This window comes from Erythrolamprus reginae, chromosome 1, assembly GCF_031021105.1.
Source record: "Erythrolamprus reginae isolate rEryReg1 chromosome 1, rEryReg1.hap1, whole genome shotgun sequence".
NCBI classification, from domain to species: domain Eukaryota; kingdom Metazoa; phylum Chordata; class Lepidosauria; order Squamata; family Dipsadidae; genus Erythrolamprus; species Erythrolamprus reginae.
Genome location: NC_091950.1, coordinates 242,082,832 through 242,106,714, shown reverse-complemented (window position 1 = coordinate 242,106,714; position 23,883 = coordinate 242,082,832). Strand labels below are relative to the sequence as shown.

The 23,883-nt window shown below is 39.6% G+C and overlaps 1 protein-coding gene across 5 annotated transcripts in view; it reads left to right on the top strand.

Moving 5' to 3' along the window:
* The first annotated feature begins 15,666 nt into the window (after positions 1–15,666).
* Positions 15,667–23,883, top strand: part of PLCB4 (phospholipase C beta 4) — a 188,031-nt gene continuing 179,814 nt past the window's right edge. For 2 of the 5 annotated variants that reach the window (XM_070732666.1, XM_070732661.1), the window contains exon 1: positions 15,667–15,849. The gene's annotated coding sequence lies outside the window, so the exon portion shown is untranslated. Of the gene's footprint in view, positions 15,850–15,878; positions 16,203–23,883 lie in introns of those variants that run through there. The other 3 variants (XM_070732665.1, XM_070732663.1, XM_070732662.1) reach the window with 3 other exon arrangements.

Genomic DNA, 23,883 nt, shown 5'->3' with positions numbered 1-23,883 from the left:
TGGATTGAAAATGATATGAAAAATTTACCTCCAGGGTAAATTATGGCCAGAGTACAGAAAGTGTCCTATACCATTCCCCAATGGATTGCACTTAGTTCAATTGCAATCAGCAATTGCAGTCAGCCAATCAATTGTACTCAGCACATGTTCTGTTTTAAGTGTAGTTCTTAATTCCTAAAGTAACTATTACTCCAACCAGCACAGCACATGTTTTACTGTATATTGGTTAGCTGTTGTGAACTGCTGGTTTGGGCTTCCTTAGACAATATTAAATAGATCAACTAATGTCTATCGGCAGCACGGTTGTGGGCTGAAGCACAGCTCAAAGGCAATTCTTTCCCGAAATGTTCTCATGAGATGAAATGCAATAACAGTTAATAAGTACAGCCAGCTAAGACTTACAGGGAAAATTTACTTTATTGTATTTAATTTGTTTATTTTGTCAAGCATGTATTAGATAACAGACATAAGTATAAACCTGATTATGAATACATGAAATGGATACGAATAAAGGGAACATTAGGACAGAGATGGGAGGCACGTTGGTGCACTTATGCACATCCTTACAAAACTCTTAGGAATGGGGTGAGGTCATCCGTAGATAGTCTAAGGTTAAAGTTTTTGGGGTTTGGGGAAGAAACCACAGAGTCAGGTAATGCATTCCAGCCATTGACCACTCTGTTGTTGAAATCGTATTTTCTGCAATGGAGCTTTGAGTGGTTTACAATAAGGTTGTATCTATTGCGTGCTCATGTATTCTTGTGGTTGAAGCTGAAGCAGTATTGACAGGTAGGACATTGTAGCAGATAATTTTATGTACTATGTTTAGGTCAGACTAAAGGCAGTGTAGTTCGTAGTTGTCTAAGCCCAAAATTTCAACTCTGCACTGGTGTGAAGGACTCTTCTCATGAAATATCTCTGGACTTGCTCAATTATTGTATTTTTCCGGAGTATAAGATGCACTGGAGTATAGGACGTACCTTACTTTTTGGGAAGAAAAATAGGGAAAATAATCTGTTTACTAGGTGTTCATCTGGCTAGCATCCTTAGCCAACACATTATTTTATCCCCTGGCTAGGGCTTTAGAAAAACTTTATTCTGAGAGAGTAACAAGCCAAAGCTTGCAAGCCAGTAAGAGGTGGGAACATCATTAGCACCTGGAAAGAAACATTCGGAGCAAGTAGAGCAATGGGAAAAAAACTGCAAAGACTTAGGGCTTGGAAAACATTCTTTGCAGAGAGAATTAATGAAAGAGCTTGCAAGCTGGTAAGAGCTGGGAACATTGTTAGCACCTGGTTAGGCTGGAAAGAAACTTTTTTGGAGCAAGTTAGAGCAATGAAAAAAACCCTAGAAAGTCTTAGGGCTTGGAAAACATTCTTCGTAGAGAGAAACAATGAAAGAACCTGCAAGGTAAGAGCTGGGAAGATCATTAGCAGCTAGTTAGGGTTGGAAAAAAAAGCTACATTCACAGTATAAGATGCACCGAAATTATCAGCCTCTTTTAGGGAGGAAAAGTGTGCGTCTTATACTCTGAAAAATGTTGTATATTAATGTCCAATATGCAGTGCAGGTCCCAGACAGATGAGCTGTATTTAAGAATTGGTTTGACAAATGTTTTGTAGACTCTAGTTAGCAGTGCAATATTACCAGAGAAGAAGCTAGGTTAACAACTTTTAATACCTTTTTTGGCAATGTTGTTACAGTGGGCTCTGGAACTGAGAGCATTAGAGACGAGTACTCCAAGGTCCTTGACAGAGTGAGGGTCATCTACAAGGTCATGTCCACCCAGCTTGTATTTTGTGTTGTGATTTTTTTTGCCAATGTGTAAGACAGAGAATTTGTTGGTTGAGATTTGGAGTTGCCAGTTGTTTGACCATTCTGACACATAGTCAAGATCTTTTTGAAGGGCAGCAGCATTGTCAGTGGTGTTAAATAGTTTTACATCATCAGCAAAGTGAACGCAGTTGCTTATAATATGATCGCAAAGATCATTTATATAAAGTATAAAGAGTGTTGGTCCTAAAATACTGCCTTTGGGGACACCGATATTAACAGGTGCAGGATTTGAGAGGGTGCTCCCTATTTTGACTACTGGTTGCCTATTTGACAGGAACGCAACTATCCAGTTATGCAGGAGTCCAGAGCGGCAGGGCGGGGGAGGGGTGTGAGCAGTGTAACCGCTGCAAACAACAGGGCGGGGGCGGCGGCGGAGCAGGTCACTGACTTTATTTTTGGCCTTTTTAGCTTCTGCACATATACAGAAGCTAGTGAAGGGCTACCACAATTTTTACTACCGCACTGTGGGTGTGTCTTATGCATTTTCTTTCAACATCTTTCAGTGCAAGTTGGGTGCTCTGGGGTGGAGCTCCATTCTCGCTACTCCACTGCGATCCCCCCCCCATCCAGGCAGTAGCCCACCCCTGGTGGAAGCAAAAAAAAGCTGAAAATGGGAGAATTCTCACATGCATGAGTGTTCTCATGTGAGATTTGGCTTCTACGGATACACAGGAAGCTGAATCTCGTGCTTGGAGCATGCATGTGCCAGGAACGAGCGAGCATGCTTGCCGGAAGCACTCACACGCTCGCGTCACTTTCTGGTAGTGCCGGGTGATGGTGGCCCACCGCTGGCAAGGAGCTGGTCCTGAAAATTTTTTCAAAAATTATGCTTAGAGTAGATAGATGTAGCTTCTCCTGAAAGTTTTTTTAAAAAATGGGTCAGCAGAGTCCCAAGGTTTTTGCAAGTGCAGTCTCAACATTTAAAAAAGAAAACATGCTGTTTTTTTTACTGTTGTTAGCTGCCCCGAGTCTACGGAGAGGGGCGGCATACAAATCCAATAATAAATAAATAAATAAATAAACAAACAAACAAACAAATAAATAAATAAACAAATAAACAAACAAACAAACCAACAAACAAACAAATAAACAAACAAATAAAAAATGAAAAATAATAATAAATAAATAAATAAATAAATAAAAAATTTCAACGAAGATGAAGGGGTTAAAGGAAAAAACCACTGAAAACTAAATATGCCCTACGTCTGTATAAGGGTAGCTAACTTTCTGTTAACTTTCTCTTCAGGTATTGGGTTAGGGTGGGAGTTGAGCTGTAAGGAGTGGTCTGGCACCTGGTGGGAAGAGCACTTCTGTTTTAAACTATATTTTTTATGAATCATGGTGGGCCACATAGAGTCAAAATAAGGCTGGCTATATGAGTCCCGCAAATGTCAATAAATGATTGATTGAATTTCTTGGAAGAAGCACCGCTAGCTGATTATAAGCCTACATAAGGCCAATTCATTTCTCTTCGTCTCCAATTTATTTTACTATATTACAGTTATAAAACATCCTGGGTCTTTGTTATGTTGGATGGATTTTGATATTCTTTTAGAGTATAATTGTAACATAAACCTGATAATTTGCCTATCACCCTGGCTAAAAGACTTCCCTCATTAATCTAAAAGTAGATGATTATACCATTTAGAAAAGCCTTCAGCTTTTTTGTCTCCATTGATCGGCATTAGTACTTAGGAGTTTGAGGCAAGATGTTTCTCACACAATTAGCTGGAGATGTTAAGAAATGAATCCAGCATCTTCTTGTCTGCAGAATCTTTCTACTGAAAGATTCAAAATGCCTTGTCCCATGAGAAAATCTAAACTTTAATTTCTCTTTTAATGAAATTAATTTTCATTTTTTTTCTAAAATGAAAGGGTGGTGCAGTGGTTCTATGGTTAAGACGTTGGGTTTGTTAGCTGGAAAGCCAGCAGCCCAAGTTCAAGAACTGAGTGCCACATGATAGGGTGAATTCCCATCCTTGCCACATCGCCTGTCCACCTAGTGTGTATAAATAGGTGCCACTTTGCTGGGAAGGTAACAGAAGTGGCACCTATTTAACATCATGCTGGCATCATGGTATCATGTGACATCATGCTGGCCACATCACTGAGGAAATGTCTTAGGACTTAGGACAACACTGGCTCGGTGGTCTTGAAACAAAAATAAGCACAAGCCCCAATATTTCCCAAAGACTAGTTGAGTAAAATCTGCAGGGACCCTCCCTTTCTAATGAATAATTTTTCACCTGTTCATGCTTTCCTAAAGTAAGAAATAGTAAAACATATATATGGAGAGACAATCTTCTACACATCTGATAATTTGTTGTAAAAAAAAGACTTATTTTGCTTTCGATATGCTTTTCAAAATTTGATGGTTTTTTTCATAATTTTCAAGACATCTTACTTCTGATTTGACAGCCACCAACAATCTTGGGAAGTTGGATTTTCACACCTTCTGAGGTGTGAAAATTGCAAAAATTGTGTAATTGCAGTTTCAGACAGCATTGCTCTAAATCCTACAATATTGCTGCGCCAATGTCTGAAGTGGTGCTTATATTTGACACACATAATCACTCCTTTGGCATTGCTTTTCAACATGGCACATCTCTCTCGCCAGAATTCTAAAAGTAACATGGCCATGTTCCTTATTTTGCTATTTTGTTTGCCAATGCCAATTCATACATATAGAGAGTACTAAACTAGGCATACAGATAGTGAAGGACTACAAAAATGTTTACTACCACACTGTAGGTGTAGCTTATTTTGTGGGTGTGGCTTGCTGGCCATGTGACCAGGTGGGAGTGGGTTGACGAACACGTGACCGGGTTGCTTAAAGGTCATGTGACTGGCTTAAAGGTGGCCAACTTGACGTCACTCATGTCAAGGGTCGGATTTGGGTGCCTGGCCTCTCCTCCTCTCAAAGAGATCCAATTTCCTTCTCTATTTACTATTACTGAACATCCAAAATATACTATTTAATTCTGTGTATTATAATTATTTATTATTTTATTTATTGGATTTGTATGCCGCCCCTCTCCACAGACTCGGGGCGGCTAACAACAATGGTAAAAAACAACATGTAACAATCCAATTTAAAAAACAACATGTAACAATCCAATTTAATAAACAACTAAAAACCCTTATTATAAAAACCAAACATACACACAAACATACCATACATAACTTGTAATTGCCTAGGGGAAGGAATATCTTAATTCCCCCATGCATGGCGACAAAGGTGGGTCTTGAGTAATTTGCGAAAGACAAGGAGGGTGGGGGCCGTTCTAATCTCTGGGGGGAGTTGATTCCAGAGGGCCGGAGCTGCCACAGAGAAGGCTCTTCCCCTGGGGCCCACCAAATGACATTGTTTGGTCGATGAGACCCGGAGAAGGCCAACTCTGTGGGACCTTATCGGCCGCTGGGATTTGTGTGGTAGAAGGCGGTTCCGGATGTATTCTGGCCCAATGCCATGTAGGGCTTTAAAGGTCATTACCAACACTTTGAATTGTGACCGGAAACCGATCGGCAGCCAGTGCAGGCCGCGGGGTGTTGCAGAAACGTGGGCGAATCTAGGAAGCCCCACGATGGCTCTCGCGGCTGCATTCTGCACGATCTGAAGTTTCCGAACACTTTTCAAAGGTAGCCCCATGTAGAGAGCGTTGCAGTAATCAAACCTCGAGGTGATGAGGGCAGGAGTGACTGTGAGCAATGACTCCATGTACAAATAGGGCAGCAACTGGTGCACCATATATTTATTTATTATTTATTAACTGGACTTGTATGCCGCCCCTCTCCCCTGCCATATGTGTACATACATATTACATACAGGCACACAAAAATATACATTAACTGTATGTGTATGTAGACACATGCACAGCTCTTCTAAAATTATACACATTCAACCTCATTTACTGTGATAGGAAAAACACACTCAGAGCCCAGAAGGGAAAAAAAGAAAAAAAAATCAAAATTTTGCTACTGGTACTGCATACCTGACAGTACCTGTAGGAGGCAATCACTGCATACAGAGCACATTACAACTATCTTTTCCTCTTAACTTCTAAAAAGGATTGTTTCTTTTCTATCAGAGTAAACCTTGAGGCAATCTGACATGCAGCTTCTCCGAAGTCAGCATTGGCTATATATTATTAACAACTCTATTCAGCAGATGCCAACATTTCTTGTAAGTCACCTAAAATAGTGGTCCCGATAGTTCGGGTGCCAGGGACCAATTCCATGGAGAAGGTTTTTTTTCCCCTGACCACAGGGGGCACAATTTCATGCACTGCCTGTATCCTGCGCATGCGTGGATGGAGCTTCGCTCATTTGCATGGCCTGATCTCTGGCATGGCACAGACTGCTGCCAGACCATGGTCTGGGACCTGGGGACCTCTGAGAGTAAAATCTTGGGATGGCTTGCAAGCTGAAACCTAACATTAACCTATTTATGCAAGATTGGGAAATGCTTATGTATTAGATTTGTATTGTGCCTTTTCCTCACTGAAGGCAATTAACCTTTTGATTGAATAAGAGCACTTTGCCTCATTCCTGGTAAGCATCCATTTTGTCAAAAGTGTACATGAAGTTAGACTGTAAATTTTGGTTCTCTTAGAGCAGTGTTTCCCAACCTTGGCAACTTGAAGATATTTGGACTTCAACTTCCAGAATTCCCCAGCCAGCGAATGCTGGCTGGGGAATTCTGGGAGTTGAAGTCCTGATATCTTCAAGTTGCCAAGGTTGGGAAACACTGCTCTAGACTTCAAACGCCTCATTTAAAAATTGGTTTATATAGCTCTGAGACATTATTCAGCTAGATTAGACAAGAATGAAGTCATATGGCCACATGTGATTTGTCAGAGGTCAATCTGTAGAGGTCAACACATTACATATACAGGTCTGTGCTTCAAGTTTTAAATCGTAGGCATTCCTGCCTTTTCAAGTCAATGAAACTTTGGGCCTAATCTGTGTTGACATAATTCTTTTTGCTACTAACTGCTGACTCCTTATCAGCTTTATTCTTTAAAATCAATGCATATACTGTATTCTGCACGGATTTATGCAGAAGTAATATCAAGGAAAGATTTAAATAGCTTTCTTGTACTTTAACCTTTATTGTTAGCCATGAGTTGAAGCTATTATGTGGATTCAAGGTTATTTATTGAGAAACAAGAATTAGATGTTTCAAATAATAAAAGGGAGATGGTTTGATAAATCTGCTGCTCATCAACAGAATTAATGGATCTATTATCTGATGCTGTTAAGGTGTACTGTTTATAGCAAATTACTGTTCTACTCCATGGAAACACTTCTGCATTTCTGTTGAGAAAAGAGAAGCTGTAAAGATACAAGCAATGCAAGACTTAGTGCATTAAGGAGATGGTATATTGGCTTGGTGTTCTACTATAGGAAAAGGGTGCCATCCTTCATTTCTCAATGCAGTGTGAAATAGTATCTAGTTACTTAAATTGGTTTAGATCACTACAAAGATTGCTATTTTTATGCACTTCTTTCAGTGGAAATCATATTCACTTGCAAAGTGATTACATCAGCAAAGCTCTCTGGATACCAAGGTCAAGCTGGATCGCTTGTGAATAAAGCAATTCAGAGAAGTAGAGGACTGACATGGAAGAGAAAATATTGAAGGATATAGCACTGTATCATTAAGCTACATCACAGCTATTTACTTCATAAAAGCTGGCTTTCCCATCCGGAATCATGCCACTGTCATCTCCATCCCAAAATAAATGAACAATTGGGTTATAGTTTTTTAAAAAAAAATTAAAATGGACAAATCCATTTTAGAAAAAAAGTTGGAAGACAGCATGGAGGTCTTCTAGTCTGACCATATGCTTAGGCAGCAGACCCTAACATTCTGGAGAAGTGACTCTCCTAAACCTTTTTTAAAAACCTTCATTGATGGTGCACCCACTTCTGGAGGCAAGCTGCTTCACTGATTGTTTTCATTGTCAGGAAGTCTTTCAAGTTCCAGAAGGATTTTGACCCTATTTTCTAAAGTGTTGGCTACTCCCTCCAGCTTGGTTTTGTCTGCAGGTTTGATGGTTTCCCCATCTATCCCCTCATGTAAATCATTTTTGTTAAAGAACACTGAACCTTGGATCTCCCCATTATATGCTTCCCTCTATGTAAATATTGTTTCATTGAAGACTACACTTGAGTGTGGTTGATCAGCCACTTATGAATCCGTATGATAGTGATGCTGTCTATCCCACATTTTTCTACTCTTATCTTACCAAAAATTAGGTGATGGTCTACTTTGTCAATTCTTTATTGAAGTCCAGGTAAACTATGTCCACAGCATTTCATTGGTCCATTTTAGTCACACTATCAAACAATGCAATAAAGTTTGTCTGACATGATTTGTTCTTGACAAGCCCGTATTGGTGTTCAATAATAGCCTTGTTTGTTTCTAAGTGCTTGCAGATCTATTGCTTGATTATCTTTTTTCAAGATCTTCCCAGCTATTGCTGTTAGGCTGATTCATCCGTAGTTTCCTGGTTGCATTTTTAAATTTAATTTAATTTTTTATTTAATTTTATTTATTATTTTATCTTTTCTTTCTTTTCTTTTTGAAGATGGGGACCACATTAGTTCTTTTATTTATTTATTTATTTATTTATTTATTTATTTACTTACTTACTTACTTACTTACTTACTTACTTACTTACTTACTTACTTACTTACTTACTTACTTACTTACTTACTTACTTACTTATACTTCTAAGCCGCCCAATCCTGAAGGACTCAGGGCAGCTTACAGCAATATGAAATTACAATATAAAATTACAATAAAAATAAAAGAAGTCAAAGAAAAAAGAATCTAATTACTAAAATCCTAGCTAAAACTCATAATAGGATGACTCCATAACATGCATACATACCATTCATCCACAATCATATTCATACAGAAGGTCAAACTGGTTGTTAATTTAGGGCCCCCAGGCCTGCTGGCATAGCCATGTCTTTGTGGCCTTGCGAAAAACCAGCAGGGTGGGAGCAGTATGGACATTGGGGAGGGGAGTTGATTCCATAGAGCAGGGGCGGCAACAGAGAAGGCTTTCCCCTGAGTCCCACCAGCCTACATTGCTTGGCTGATGGGACCTGAAGGAGGCCAACTGTGAGGTATGTGGCAAGAGATGGTCCCATAAATAATCTGGCTCTAAGCCATATAGGGCTTTATACGTAATAACCAACACCTTGAATGCACAGCCTCCTGGTTCAAATAGGGCTGCAGCTAGTACACAAGGCGAACCTAGGCAAAGGTCTCCCTGGCCACAGCTAAGAGATGATGGTCAAGGTTCAGCTGTGGGTCTAGGAGGATGTCCAAGTTGTGGGACCTATCTGCAGGGGTCAGAGTTTCTCCTCCCAGCACAATGGACAGACAGATTGAACAGTCCTTAGGAGGAAATGCCCACAGCCATTTGGTCTTGTCTAGGTTGAGCTTGAATCTGTTGGCCCCCATCCAGACCTTTACAGCTTCCAGGCACCAGCACATCACATCCACCTCTTCACTGAATTGGCATGGAGTGGAGATGTACAACTGGGTATCATCAGCATACTGATGATATCTCACCCCATGCCATTGGATGATCTCGCCCAGTGGCTTCATGTAGATATTTTCCAGTCCTTCGGTAATTTTTCCATGCTCTAGGATCCTTGAAAGATATGGGTCAATGGTTCTGAAATCATATCTGCCAGCTCCTTCAGAATTCTGGGATGTATACCATCTGGTTGGCTGGCTGGCGGGTTGGTTGTGGTAGCAATATGATTCTATGGAATTATACAGATGTTGTATTTACTGTTCCGTTTAAATCTGAGTTATGGAAGTAAAAGTTATAAGCTGCTGAATCTGATCACATTGGAGCAGACTATAAACCCTGCACATTAATGTAAACAATTGAATAGTCCTGGAATGTAAAAATATGTTAGAAGTATAAATACAAACAATATCTAAACCATCAGCCCCAGGGTATTTCCACTGACACAATATAACTTTGAAACCACATGGACACCACATGATGGACAGCAATTTAAAGGATTTGTTCCAGCTTCCCAATTAAGTGACAGATTTTAGAATATGTTGTCATAGCACTTACTTAGGAACTGTTGTCCTAATATACAGTACATTGCAGCCTTCAGCCTATGCAAGGAGTGTATATGTTCAGTAGAAGACCATTTATTTGGCATAGCTTTGGTTACTCTGACAAGGAAATAGGCACGAGCTCTACATCCTTTGATCTGCATTAAACAAATTTATCTACTTACATCTCAAGTGAGCCAGACATTTCAATAGTTACATCCTATTCAGGCTTACTTCCATATAAACATAGAATCAGATGATAAATAAGAAAATTAGTAAGTGATGATCGTAACAACTCAGTTAATGCAAGGAATGTGTAACTATCAAAATGGTATATAGGAAGAATTTTGATAAAGTGTTGCCAGAAAGCACTGGAACAGAACCATCTATGCATCATGTTTGAGAGGTTAGCTGTGTTGACATCAACCCACTGGCCTGGGAAAGTTGAGCATTTAAGAGCTTTATTTTTGAATGAGATGGTAGGCATTCATTCAAGAATCCAAAGTCCAGAATCCTTCGGGAGTTGGACGGTATATAAATTAGATTTATTTGATTTTTTAATAATTAATCTTTTAATAATAATAATCTTTTAATAAGATTAATAATAGATCAATAAAAAAGAGACTGCCTTAGCTTTGTGGCCAGGGGTGGGTTCTGATTTTCTTCAGTGCTTATTTGCTTCCTGACATGACGTGTGGGCACGTTGCTCTCATGTATGTGCAGTGCTAAAAACCCACATGCACAGAAGCAAAAAACAAAATGGCAAAGCCAAGAGAGACGGTTCAGGAGCGTGGCAGGTCTGGGTCGCTGCCGGTTTCAGTGATCCAGGCTGCCAAGTTACTACTGGTTCCATAGAACCTATCCGAATTGGGAGGAACCCACCTCTGTTTGTTGCTCATTTGTTGCTCTGAGAGGTGGTTTGCAAAGCCTTGAAAACTGGGACATCTGAGTTCAATCGAAGATTTAGGGAGAATGACAAGGCAGCTGGTACTTTCTCAGATAGTTTGATCTCCAGTTAGAGTTTTATTATTATGTTTAATTAATTAATTTTAATTAACTTAAAAACTACGCTGCCTTGGGGAATCTCTGGGTTTCATTCTCTAGAATGTTCTATCGCAGGGATGGCGAACCTATGGCACACAGGTGGGACCTACGAACCATAGGTGGCATGCAGAGCCATATCTGCTGGCACCTGAACTGTTGTCCTAGATTAGCTCCAGCACCATATGTGCGCCAGCTAGTTGATTTTTGGCTCACATGGAGGCTCTGGGAAGGCATTTTAAGCTTCTGGAAAGCCTCTGGGGAGCAGGGAGGGTATTTTCGCTCTCTCCACAGGCTCTAGAGAAGCCTCTGGAGCCTGGGGAGGACGAAAAATGAGCCTACCTGGCCCACCGGAAGTCAGGAAATGGGCGATTTCCAGCCTCCAAAGGGCCTCTAGAGGGGATGGGGAAAGCCTCCTTAGACATTGAATTATAGGTATGGGCACTCATGGATGTGCTATAACGCGCATGCATGATCTTTTGGCACCTAGGAAAAAAAGGTTCGCCATCACTGTTCTATGACTTCCCAAACTCTGTAATATTGAAACAATTTGTAATACATTTGGATGAGGAGTGGAGTTTTGACAAATATCAAATAGGTACTGAGTTATTTGAAATAATGAAAAAGTAGGCTTCTGACTTCATTGGCACTGTTGTAAGATAGTATAAATAACTGAAATAACTTTTGATACAGATAGTCTGTCAGGCCGAAGCCATCGTTTGAGTTAGAGATTTTGGCCCGCCACAATTAGAGTAGTACCGTAGGAATTGGGAGGGGTGGTTTCATGAGGGGAAAAGATAGTCCTTGACTTATGACCATGCTTGAGCTCAAAATTTCTCTTAAGTGGGTTTGTTTAAGTGAGTTTTGCCCTATTTTATGACCTTTCTTGCCATAGTTGTTAAATGAATCACTGCAGTTGATAACTTGGTAATGCAGCTAATAAGTGAATCTGGCTTTTGCTTGCCAAGGGCTGCAAAAAGGGATCATATGATCTTCGGACACAGTAATGGTCATAAGTAAGAGCCAGTTGCCAATTTTGATCACATGAGCATGGCAATGCAAATTTGTGTGAAAAATAGTCATAAATCACTTTTTTCGGTGCCATTATAACTTTGAATGTTCCCTATATGAAGTCAAGATCTACCTGTAGTTCCTTCTACATTTCTCCCTAAATCAAATGGAAAGAACTTGGGTCAAGATACAGTATTTGGATAGGAAACCAGTTTATTTTTTTTTATTTTGGGCTATTTGAATCTAAGTTACCTTGGTGATTCCACAATAGGGCAAGTATCTCCAGTGTAGAGCTACTACTTCAATTTTTGTATCTTAGTAAAGGCTAATGAATAATGCCAGAAATGGCATTCCGGGCAAAAAATCCCCAAGGCGTTAGACTAAGTTCTATCAATGTAGCTTTACAATAAATAAAAATTAGCTCATCTGATTTATCTGGTTTACCTGGCTAGGCTGACATCAAGAGCCATAGTGGTGCAGTGATTAGAATGCAGTATTGCAGGCTAATTTTGCCTACTGCCAACAGTTCAATCCTGATGGGCTCAAGGTTGACTCAGCCTTCTATCCCTCTGAGGTCGGTAAAAGTAGGACCCAGATTGTTGGGGCCAATATGTTGACCCTGTAAACCACTTAGAGAGGGCTGTAAAGCACTGTGAAGCAGTATATAAATCTAAGTGTTATTATTATAGCTGTCAATGTTGCAGGTCTGAAAAGTATAATCTCCCCTCCCCCAATTTATCTTTACATCATGAGAACTAGGGAGGGTCTCTTCATAGCTGAGGGCTATGCTGTCTTTATCTGACCATTCCCTTGGCATTGTCTCTTGGCTCAACTGCAAGATTTTTTCTACTTTGTGCTCCTCCGAGATCTTCTATCTTCATATGTCACAAACTCCTTAGTAAACTAAAATATTTAGCAGAAGTCTTCTCCTGGTTAGTATGGATACACATGGGAAAGAAGTGGTGCTGAGGAAAAGCATACATCCCTATAGTAAAATTACTTCTTTTGATAACATGGGGAGTAATGACATTTATTCACAAAATAATAAAACTCAATTATTTTAACTGAACTTGAAAAATGTTATAATTAATTTTTTTGGCATTATCTTTTTAAGAGGCTTTATATATTAATATCTAAAATTAAAGGAAACTGTAACAAACAATATTACTGTTGAATAAAAGCTGATATACATTGAAAGAATGTATATTAATGTTTTATTCCACAGTACATACAGTAGATGGATAAATCTGCAATGTAAATTAAAAGGGAAAAAAAGGAAAAAGGACAGAAAATATATGGGTTTAAAATGATAAAAATAAAAGCCCTGAGGATTGGCAAAGATGGCGTTTTGAGGAGGATGACAGATTATTAAACATGCATTAACTATGAAATGATGTAGTTAGACTAATAATTATTAATTATGAGCTGGGTGGCGCAACAGGTAGAGTGCTGGACTGCAGGCCACTGAAGCTGACTGTAGATCTGTAGGTCAGCGGTTCAAATCTCATCACTGGCTCAAGGTTGACTCAGCCTTCCATCCTTCCAAGGTGGGTAAAATGAGGACCCGGATTGTGGGGGCAATAGGCTGGCTCTATTAAAAAGTGCTATTGCTAAAATGTTGTAAGCCGCCCTGAGTCAAAGGAGAAGGGTGGCACTAAAAAAAATTGAATAAATAAATGTGTTGTTTTAAAGATATATTTTAAGTTATTAAATTTTATTGAACTATAGAATTATATATATTTTTATTGTTGGATTATTGAAATTATTGGGAAAGACAATGACAATGAAGTGATAAATATTTGAATAATAATTATGACTTGAAACAAAATTATGATTATAATTGAAGATTTAAAATAATGGTTTGGTTAATTTTTATATTGTTATAATACTGGTATAATAATAGAGTTTGATTTTCTTTTTATTTGGCTTTTTCTCCCCCTTTTTTTTCCTTTGCTCTTTTCTTTCCCTTTTTAAAACTATAATTCCTCTTTATTATTTGTAGTTGCTAAAGTCTTTTTTCTTGTAAAGGTTTTGGAGAATACATAAGGAGGAGTAGGCACTATAGCATATCTGAAGTATTAAAGAAGGATACTATTTTAATAAAGTTTAAAAGAAATTAAGCTTGCATTCAATGAGATGAAAATTAGATATCTAGATGACAAAATTAGAGGTCAAAGTTGGGGGAGTTGGATTGACACCGAAAGTAATTAATTTGGAACTAATAACCTTTTGGGGGAGATTAATTATAAATAATGTACTAACTTGATAATTTTTTTATTACAATATGAAAATATTTTTAAAAGTATTGAAGATGTTTGTATGGAGAAAAATAAAAAAATACCCCCCCCCCAAAAAAAACCTGGAATAATATAACCCAGCCTTGTTTTACCTTTGATATTTATTCAATTTTTATGTCGCCCTCCTCCTTAGATTCAGGGCGGTTTATACATGGCTTATTCAAAGGTTAGTACATTTTTCATTTTAATTTGACTGTTTTGAACTGTTTTTATTAATTTAGGGTAGTATAATTGATTTTACATTATGTTTGGAAACCAGGCAAGCTGTTAGGAGAGCATGATTAGCAAAGGCCATCAATCTCCATAATAATCAGGCAAACCTCTTTGATATCTTTTTGCTTTTGGCCAAACTTTTTTTTGGTCAATGTTTGTCCTCCAGTTTTCAAGATCATTTGCATTCTAATTCTTAAAAGCCCATATAATTGAAATTTTGCTGGTTGGCTCTCTGGAGGCTTTAGCTCATGCCGGGATTTCAAATGATTTGGCAAAATAGAGGAACGGCAGGAGATCCAGGAAATAAGCCGCAGAGTTCATTGTTTCCCCTCCATATTTCATGGGGTGGTGGTGGTGGTGGTGGTGATAGCTTAATATAGACGTTGGCTGTTTTTAGTTCTTCTTGTGTGTTTCTGTAATTTACACCAGACAAGAATATGACCTAGTCTTGCATTGTTGTCAAGTGTCCTGATCTACACTTTCCAATTGGGGCAATCCCCATGCATCTCAGATCCACCTTTTTAAGCAGGTCCGCCTGCTTCTATAGCTCTGCGGCGGCTCTGATTTCTGAGTCCGCCCGGCTTTTCAATGCAGTCCTGCACCTGCTCCATTTGTGAGCCCTCAAGAACGAGGCACCTGCTGGCCAGCTTCAATCACTGCTCGGCATCGAAGACAATTAAGTCCATGAATCTCCCGCCACCCTTCCCTCCGGTCTTCCGCCGCCAACCTCCCGATGCGTTGCTCTCAGAAGGCACCGATACGGCAACCTCGTCCCCATCGCCAGTCCCTTGACCCCCAGCAAAGCGTCTTTGAGGTAGCCGTGAGGAAAGGCCATCCCTGGCAAGCGTCTTTTGAGCTGGCCGTGAGCAAAGCCCGTCGCCAAGCGCGGCAAAGGGGACGGCGCGACGCTTCCCTCAGGGGAACCCACTCCCTTCTGCCCTGGCTGCAGCAGGAACCGCCGCCGCCGCCTTCCCGGATTGCGCGCGCGCGCGCAACCAACGGACAGCTCCGGCGGGCCTGGCGGGTGGCCGGCGGCGCGCTCGCCCGCCCGCGCGCCCCACAGCGCACGCGTGGGCCGCGTTCGCTCGTCCGCGCGCTCCGGCTTAGAAACGCGCCGCCTTTTCTTTCGGAGCTGCCTTATAAACCCCGCGAACCAGGAGTAAGAGACTCACGCGGCGGCGGCGGCTGCCAATAAGAAAAGCCGCTCGCCGCGGTCTGGAACTGAGGGAGGGAGGAGGGGCAGTCGCCCTCCCCAAAGCGCATCTGTGAGCCAATGGGCACTTAAACGGCAACGGCGGCGGGGCTTTCTCCTCAGTACTCTCTCCTTCCCGGCACCGTCCGGCGACAGCTGATGTAAGACCCTGGCGGGAGCGCTGACAAAAGGAGGCGGGGAGGAAGAGCTGGAAGGGAAGGAGGTGTGTGTGTGTGGGGGGGGAGGAATGCGGTGTGCGAACCCGGGAATTGCCTTTCGCCGAGCTCCACCGGGCGGGCAGGTAGGAAGAAAGGGCGACCGGGTATATCCCTCGGCTTCCCGGCGGGGTGACGCTGGACAAGGGCGGTGATCTCCGGCCGCGGAGGACTCCCACTGGGCCTCGGCTGGCGTCTCCCTTGTCCTCCGTGCAGCCCCCTTTCTTTCTTCTCCTCCGGCGCTCTTTATTCCTAAAGAGGGAGATCCTCGCGGGGGCCGAAGCACTTGCTTTTGCTCGGTAAGTCCCCGCTCGGGAGCGCGTCCGAAGCGCCGCTTTGGAAAGAAGCAAAGGGTTGCTTGGTTCTTGGCGGCCCTCCCGAAAAGGCTCGGCTGCTGCTGCTTTTTGCCCGAGACCTTGCTAGCCAAAGCCATTTTGGTGGCTTGGCTTCTGCGGTGGCCGTTTCCCTCCCTGCACCCCTTCTCCTGCACACACACACACAACACAGACACGCGCGCACACGCACACACCGGCTTGGTGCACCTTTTGATTTGTTTGCTCCTGCTTTGTAAAGTGGCGTCGTGGCAGAAAGGAAGCGCCAAGCCTTTCCTCCTGTTCTCGCCTTTTGAGTTGTTGATGACTGGCCCAGCAAGTCTTTCTTTCTTTCTTTCTTTCTTTCTTTCTTTCTTTCTTTCTTTCTTTCTTTCTTTCTTTCTTTCGTTCTTTCGTTCTTTCTTTCTTTCTTTCGTTCTTTCGTTCTTGCTTGCTTGCTCTTTCTTTTCCTTCCTTCCTTTCTCCTCCTCTCTCTTTCTTTTCCTCCCTCCCTCCCTCCCACCCTTCCTTCCTTCCCTCCCTCCTGTCTTTCTTTCTGCAAGTTCATCCTGGATGAAATGTCAGCGCAGGGTGCTGAACGTCCATGTGGCTCAAGGCTTTTTTTAAACTTGAGTTTTGGAAGCTTTCAGAGGGTTAAAAAAGAGGGGTTTGCTGTGACCTCTTCCCCCTTTCTGCAGCCTCTTCCCTGCAGGGAGTTGGGCATCCTCTTCTGTGAATTGCCTGTTAAACTTTACCAGTAGAAAGGTTTTTCAAGAGTTGGCACCAAGCGTGGGATGGTGGTGCATTTGGTAAACGAAACGACTCGTGAAGCTTATGCAGGCAGAAAGATCCTGGATTCTTAATCCGGATTGGCATTTGATGACTCCTGCCAAGTTCCCTTTGAATGCACCATTGATTTTCTTACAACCGCTCCCCCCCCCCTTCCAAACAAACCTGAAATGCTTGGCACTAACATCTTTGCCTTATTGCTTATCTTCTTGGTCCTTTTCCTGCATTATTATTGTTCTTCATGGATGAAGTAATACTTTTGGTCAAGATAGCAATCTCTGGGAGCTATTAAGAAAAGTGTGTGTGCAAATGTCTCGGGGCTATGGTTCTAAGCATTTTAATAAATTGGTAATATTAATTTCTGCATGAGGATAGAGCATATGGCAGAAAACATGGCATTATATATAATTTGTAATGTTTTTAATCTAATTTTTCCCTGGGAGCTTAAGGTGATGTACTTAAGGTAAGGACGCAGATTGTTGGGGGCAATATGCTGACTCTGTAAACAGCTTAGAGACAGCTGTAAAGCACTGTGAAGTGGTATATAAGTCTAAGTGCTATTGCTATCATGACTTATTTGATTCCCACAGCAATCTTGTGAGATAGGCAGGCCCTTTGAGAGAGAGAGAGTCGCCAATGGGATAGTTGATTCAGACATAAGGTATGGTCACTGTCCTCAACTAATTCTGGAAAAGTACGTCCATATATTTAAATGCAAAGGCGCATTTAATCACCATAGCAATAGGACACTTGTTGAAGATAACACAAATCTGATTTGTGTTGATGCATGTGTATGCATGCATTTGTCATATTATCGCAATGTCATTCTCTCATACATTCCTTAGTATTATAATACTTACAAAATGATGAGTTTGTGATTGAGTGAAATTGTATTGGAATAACAAACAGATTGGGTCTTTATAAGGGAAACATGTCACAAATGGGGTGTGCCACAAAAGTCTCAGATTTGTCACTTATGAATTAGGAATTGGATGCATGAATTATGATGATACTTGAAGAAAATATCTGTAGGAAAAACAATGGAACTTGTTTCAACTTTGGAAACAAGTCCGGTGTTCCCTATAAAGTATATGAGGTTCTGTGATTGGATGCTTTGGTTTAAACTGTCAGAAACCTGGTAGCAGCTTTTCTGACTAAAAAATGTTATTAAAAGGCATACACTTTTGTAAGCTGCAGTGCACTTAATCCAATGCAAAGAATGCTTTACAAAGGCATATGTCTTTTAATAAAATTACTCTAGTTTTATTTTGGAATATTGATTTTTGCCACCATGGATCAACACGGATAACTTCCTATAATTGGTATAAACTTATGGTCCTTTCCAAAGATTTCTAGTTGAACAATAAACTATTGCACTTTTTGCATTGCTGCCAAAAAAGCTATATGGACGAGTCCCTGAGGGCAACAGAAGTCTAGCATGAATTTTAAAAGACCTTACTTTTTAACAGTACAGTTTTGTAGTTTTGCCAATTGTTGATGTATGTCAAGGAAATGAAGGTCTTTAAAGAGCAAAACATAGCCTTGTAATAAATGTTACGTAAGCGAAGATTGAATAGGAGTTATTATGTGGCATCACTTTTCAATAGACCTCTTCAAAATACCTTGCACAATTGTCTGTTTCCTTGGAATCAGATATAGTCTGATTACATAACTGCCTTTCTTTTGTTTTCATCTTGGCTAATGTTGGAGAGGTTAGCATATGATCCAAAGCAGATATCTTGTAAATAAGATTTAGTCTGCATATAAATAAATAATGTTTGGGTAAATTGAGGGAAGTAATATAATAAATGGTGGCATTTGCATTACATCTAATTGAACTTTATTTCAGAATAATATACTGTAATAGTAAGTAGAGTTTAGATTACATATGCTAAAACAGTGGTAAAATGCATTCCAGCCTATAGGTTTGGCTTGGCTTGTGGCCCTTGTCTTTGCCTATAAATCAGACCTGTGCTGTAAAATAGATCTGTGCTAGTGGCTGTCAAAACAATTTTCAAACCTGACTTGATATTAGGTATCGTTTCGTATCTGTTTGAGTAACAATGTGCTTTGCTTTACTGCTGCACTCCCACGCACAGAAGCTTTGATTTAAAACACAATTTCTCTCCCTCCTCCTTTTTTTCAGGTTAAGAATCCCAAATTTTAAATGGTTTAGCCATGGCATGAGAATATGAGGCTAAGTAATAGCGGATCTGTCTTTAAACGTAGCTGCTTCTCTCATGTTTACTACCCCAAATATAGAGAAATTGCATGTTTTTTATTCAAGCAAACCTATAGTTCTCTAGTCTTGTTGTAAGATTAGCAATATAGTTATACTTCACAGTAAGAACATAAAAACTCCAAACACAAATACAATCAGCATGAGCGGGTGATTGAAAAGGAAATCACTGAGTTCAGTGGGTCCATTCCTTTGTTTCTACAAGTGACCCTGATAATGTATAGTTGTACTGTATTATGAAGAAAGAAAAGAAGTGCTTCCTTTCCCATTTTGTATAGTCATAACACAGTCTCCCTCTCTCTCTTTGAAATGAAGACCAAGAGGGAGAAGAGTCTTTTTTGAGTGAATATCCATATGTTTGTGGCATATGGACATTGGATCCCAGAACTACACTAGCCTTAACTTTCCTAATTTCCCCATTTGGAGTTAACCTCTTACCTAATGATATGTTTTGAAAAATCTGAAATCTTGTTGTTTGTGTTGGAAATATTTTGGTTGATGTACTTGAATAGATCTCAGGCTATACATTTAAATAACAAATGCAGCTACCTGTCAGGAAATATAAACAACTACATTCGCTGGATTTTTAAAAAATAATCATTATGGGTAAACATAGCTATGAATTTCATGTTTCTGATATTCCATGTTCAGAAGAGCTAGCTTTCTTGATGCTAAAGAATGTGTACTACCATGTCCAAGTCAAACTGCAGTAGCCAGAGTAGCTGGAAGGGATGGGAATTGTAGCCCATTATATCTGGAGATAGGGAGAGCTGCACCTTTATAAAAAAGTTGAGTGAGTTGAGCTCCTTCTGGTGACTTCATGGTGTTCGCTGTTTTATTTGTTAATTACATTTTATGCCATCCAGCTCCTCTACAAGATGGGTTGTTATTATGTTCTCCCGTTGTCCTTTTTGACTTCTCAATTTAGCCACAATGGGGTTCCTGGAGAGCTCCCGTCCTCCCACTAGCCTGGCCTGATCATGTTTTGTTTTAGAATCCTGAGACACAAGTTGATTAGCCCATTCATCATCAGTTACTTCACTTGCAGGATACAGGTTGAGTGGGTCACTGGGAGCAGAGGTTTTGCCTTCCAAGCTTTCTATCCTTACATCCTAGTGAGAGAGAAGCTCCCTGAGGATGAGCTCCAGCATGAGTCCAAAAGCTCAAAAGACCAAACCTCTGGTCCCAGTGACAGACTCAGATTGGATCCTACAACATTCTCCTGAGATAAATATATTCAGCTTGATATTAGCTTGAAAGAGTGATGGCTTGGAATGAGATTTTGAATGCTTGTCTCTTTGGATCCAGGTTTACAGTTCCCTGAGTTTCCTTTTCCCAAGATTTGCAAAGTATGTTTCACTTAGCTGATTTAAAACATTATTTCTTGCTCTTAGGTATTCTCGCTATGGTTCTGGTGATTTTTCTCAATATATTTTGGGTTGTTTTGAGTTATGCCTTTTAAAGTATAAAAAATAACATTCATTTGTAAAACACCTACAGATATTAAACAAGGGGTAACTTCAAATCTTGCACTGCTTTCCCTGTTTTTGATCTGTTCTATTCACTTAGATTTGGGCTTCTTCCATCCCTCCTTAGCCTGGTTAGATTTTATTTTTTCTGAAGAGTTTATGCACTTTTCAGTTTTCACACTTTTACAGTATTCAACATTCTTCCAAGCCTCTTGAGTATAGATTGTACTGGTTTAGGTAGATAGACTGGCTGTCTGAAGAGATGAGTTTTCAGGATATATGAAGGTAACTTCTGTTAAGTTATCTTCCATTCTGGCTTTAATTTCTTTCTCTAGTTGTTAGCTAACATTTCAGATGTGGTGAAATTGTTCAGATTTTTATTAAACTTCAGGCCAGTCCTGAAGTTTAATTTTCCCCATTGATAATGCTACTTAGAACCTAATTTTCCCCATTGATAATGCTACTTAGGCTATCTGTGAAATTGTAATTGTGAGCTGTCTCACCCCAATGGAAATAGCCCACCCCACTTGCTCCAGCAGAAGAATTTTGCCTGATGGAATCCAGGAGAAGATCCTTTTCTGTTGTGGCCCACCATTCTTTGGAAAATTATCCAAAGAGTTAAACCTCCATTAAATTGGAGGTCTGTATCCACACTTATGACCTTCTGGAAGAGCCTGAAAACGTGACTCTGCCAGCTGTCATGGGCTCCGTAAGAGAGGGCTGGTTGTGGAGTTGGTTGATGAGAAAGAAGATTAAAAACCTTGATTTTTAGCTTTCTATTTTAATTGTGTTGTATGATCTTTTTAATAGTTTTTATTGTATGCTCATTGAGATGAGCAGCAAAACAAACAAACAATAAATAATCCAACTATTGTAATCAATTAGTGCAGATGAGACTTTCTTACCAATCTTTCTCTCTCCCCATGCCATCCCACGTACACAAGTCAAACATATGAAAATATTTCTGAAGAACTTTTTTTTCTTAAATCCTTTTTTCTTAAATCCAAAATAAGTTTTGTAAGTTTAGTTAGGATAGATGCTTGCTTCTGCATGCTGTTTCTTGATAAGTGTTTGTGGAATCTATGGCTACAGTTGTGCTTAGGAATTAATGTGATAAAGAGAAAAGGGGCTGCTGAAAGACAGATTTCTGCTGGTTACATTGATAATAATTTCATCAATCTTCTGCATGTGGTCATGTTGGATGAATAGATGGACTAACATCTGTTAAAAATGTGTTGAGTGGATTTTTCCCCCCTCCCTGATTATTATTGATACTTACAATAAACAGCAGGAAAACAAAGCTTTGGAAAATAATTTAAAATAAAATATTTTAAAATAATAATAATAATACAAAGTATTAATTAAATTATTATTCTTTGCAATAAAATGATTTTCCCTAAGTTGGCTTCCTTTAAAAAAAAAATTGGATTACTTCTTGAATGCCACTGATAATGTATTGAAGAATAACTGCATGGATAAGTAACACTAGAATGGGGAAGGTCTCAGTAAGCTAGCAATTTTAGTAGAAAAGAGAAGTAAAGAGAGAAAATTAATAATGAACTAGCATTTAACTCTTGGGGTAATTTTATGACACCTAATTCATAGGTCATTTTTTAAAAAAAAATCTAACAAATAATTGAGATATTATTAGCTAACTAAAAGTAACAGTTGTGAAAACATTATTAGCACCGTTCAAATAAAATAAATAGATATCTTAGGAACATAGTTTGGTTAACCTCTTCCTTATGCTTATTATGGCATAGAAATAGTTGGGTATCAATCTTTTGCTACTTCTGATTTAATCTTAAGAATCTAAGTTGGTATAAAAAGGAATAAAAAGGCAATGGATCCTATTTTTAGGTGATATGTACCTTGAAGATGGATCTAGCAGCCTCCTTCTATAAATGGTAATGTGCTCTCCCCTACTGTTTCCACTTCCAGTGGTCTGCAAGAACATATTGCATTCTGTTTAATTTTTGTTTAGTGCTAGATTGCTACCAAAGTAAAATTCTTTGTTTCTTCATAATGATTAGGGGATTGAAAGTGGGCCATGATGTTAAATGATAGTTTCTTCTGTCCTTTCATATTTCCCAAAGGACTTAATCATGGTTAAAGGTTAGCTGTAAATTTAATTACAGTATTAGTCAAAGCAAAGTTATGGTTCACTCAAAACCACAACTATTGGCATACACCTTGGTGACAATGAATCTCAGCTAGAGGAAGGGGAGTTTGGTTTAATTCAAAGAATGAAACTGTGAATGTTGATTTCTAGACTTGATGTTACTCTTTAATTGAAGATATGAGTCTTCCGGGATTGGGTGGTATTGAAGTCGAATAAATAAAAAAATAAATATTGGGAGAACAGAGGCTTAATAAATACTGTATTGTTTTTCTTCAGAAACTTGCAAGTATTTAGGGAGTTGGCCTTTTCCTATTGTAATTCTCCCACCCAATTTTCTTGAAGCATTAGACACCACTATTCAGTATAGAAACTAGGACTGATTAGAATGGGTTTTATGTCTGATTTTTGCCTCTCGCATAGAATATAGGATACATGGTATTTCTATCCTCCTGATGCTGCCTTCTATTCATTTTTAGAGAATGACATTTGTGCACTACCAATATGTTTCAGACATGTGGAGCATTAATTTATTTCTAGGATGTTGCTAGAGAAATGTGCATGCCACTTATATAATCAAAGAATACCAAGTCACGATGTTTTTCGATCAAGAAAGATATGGAGATTAAAAAACTGACTTGATTGTCTTTTCTGGTAAAATGGTTTGTCAAATGCTCTAGAGATCCATCAAACAATTATGAGAGAGATAAATTAATTCATTTTCCTCAGGGGTTTGGTGGACAGAAAAGAATTTAGTCGTTTGTTTATTAAATCTTCATCAGGTGCGAGGGAATGAAAAGGCTACTCAAACATGCACGTGTTTACAAATCAGCAAACTAATGGATTAAATAAGGAGTTTGTGGGAATTGTTGCTGTCTTCTCCATGATTTTCCTTGCAGGTACCAGTTTGGTGCTGCAAGAGTCTACATTCTTTTTGGAATCAGGACTTGCCCAGATATATTTGTTAAGACTGAATTATGAGTGGAAGAAGGAGGTAGGGGAGAAGTATATGAACCATGCTCCTGCTGCATCTTTCTCTCATTACAGCTTTCT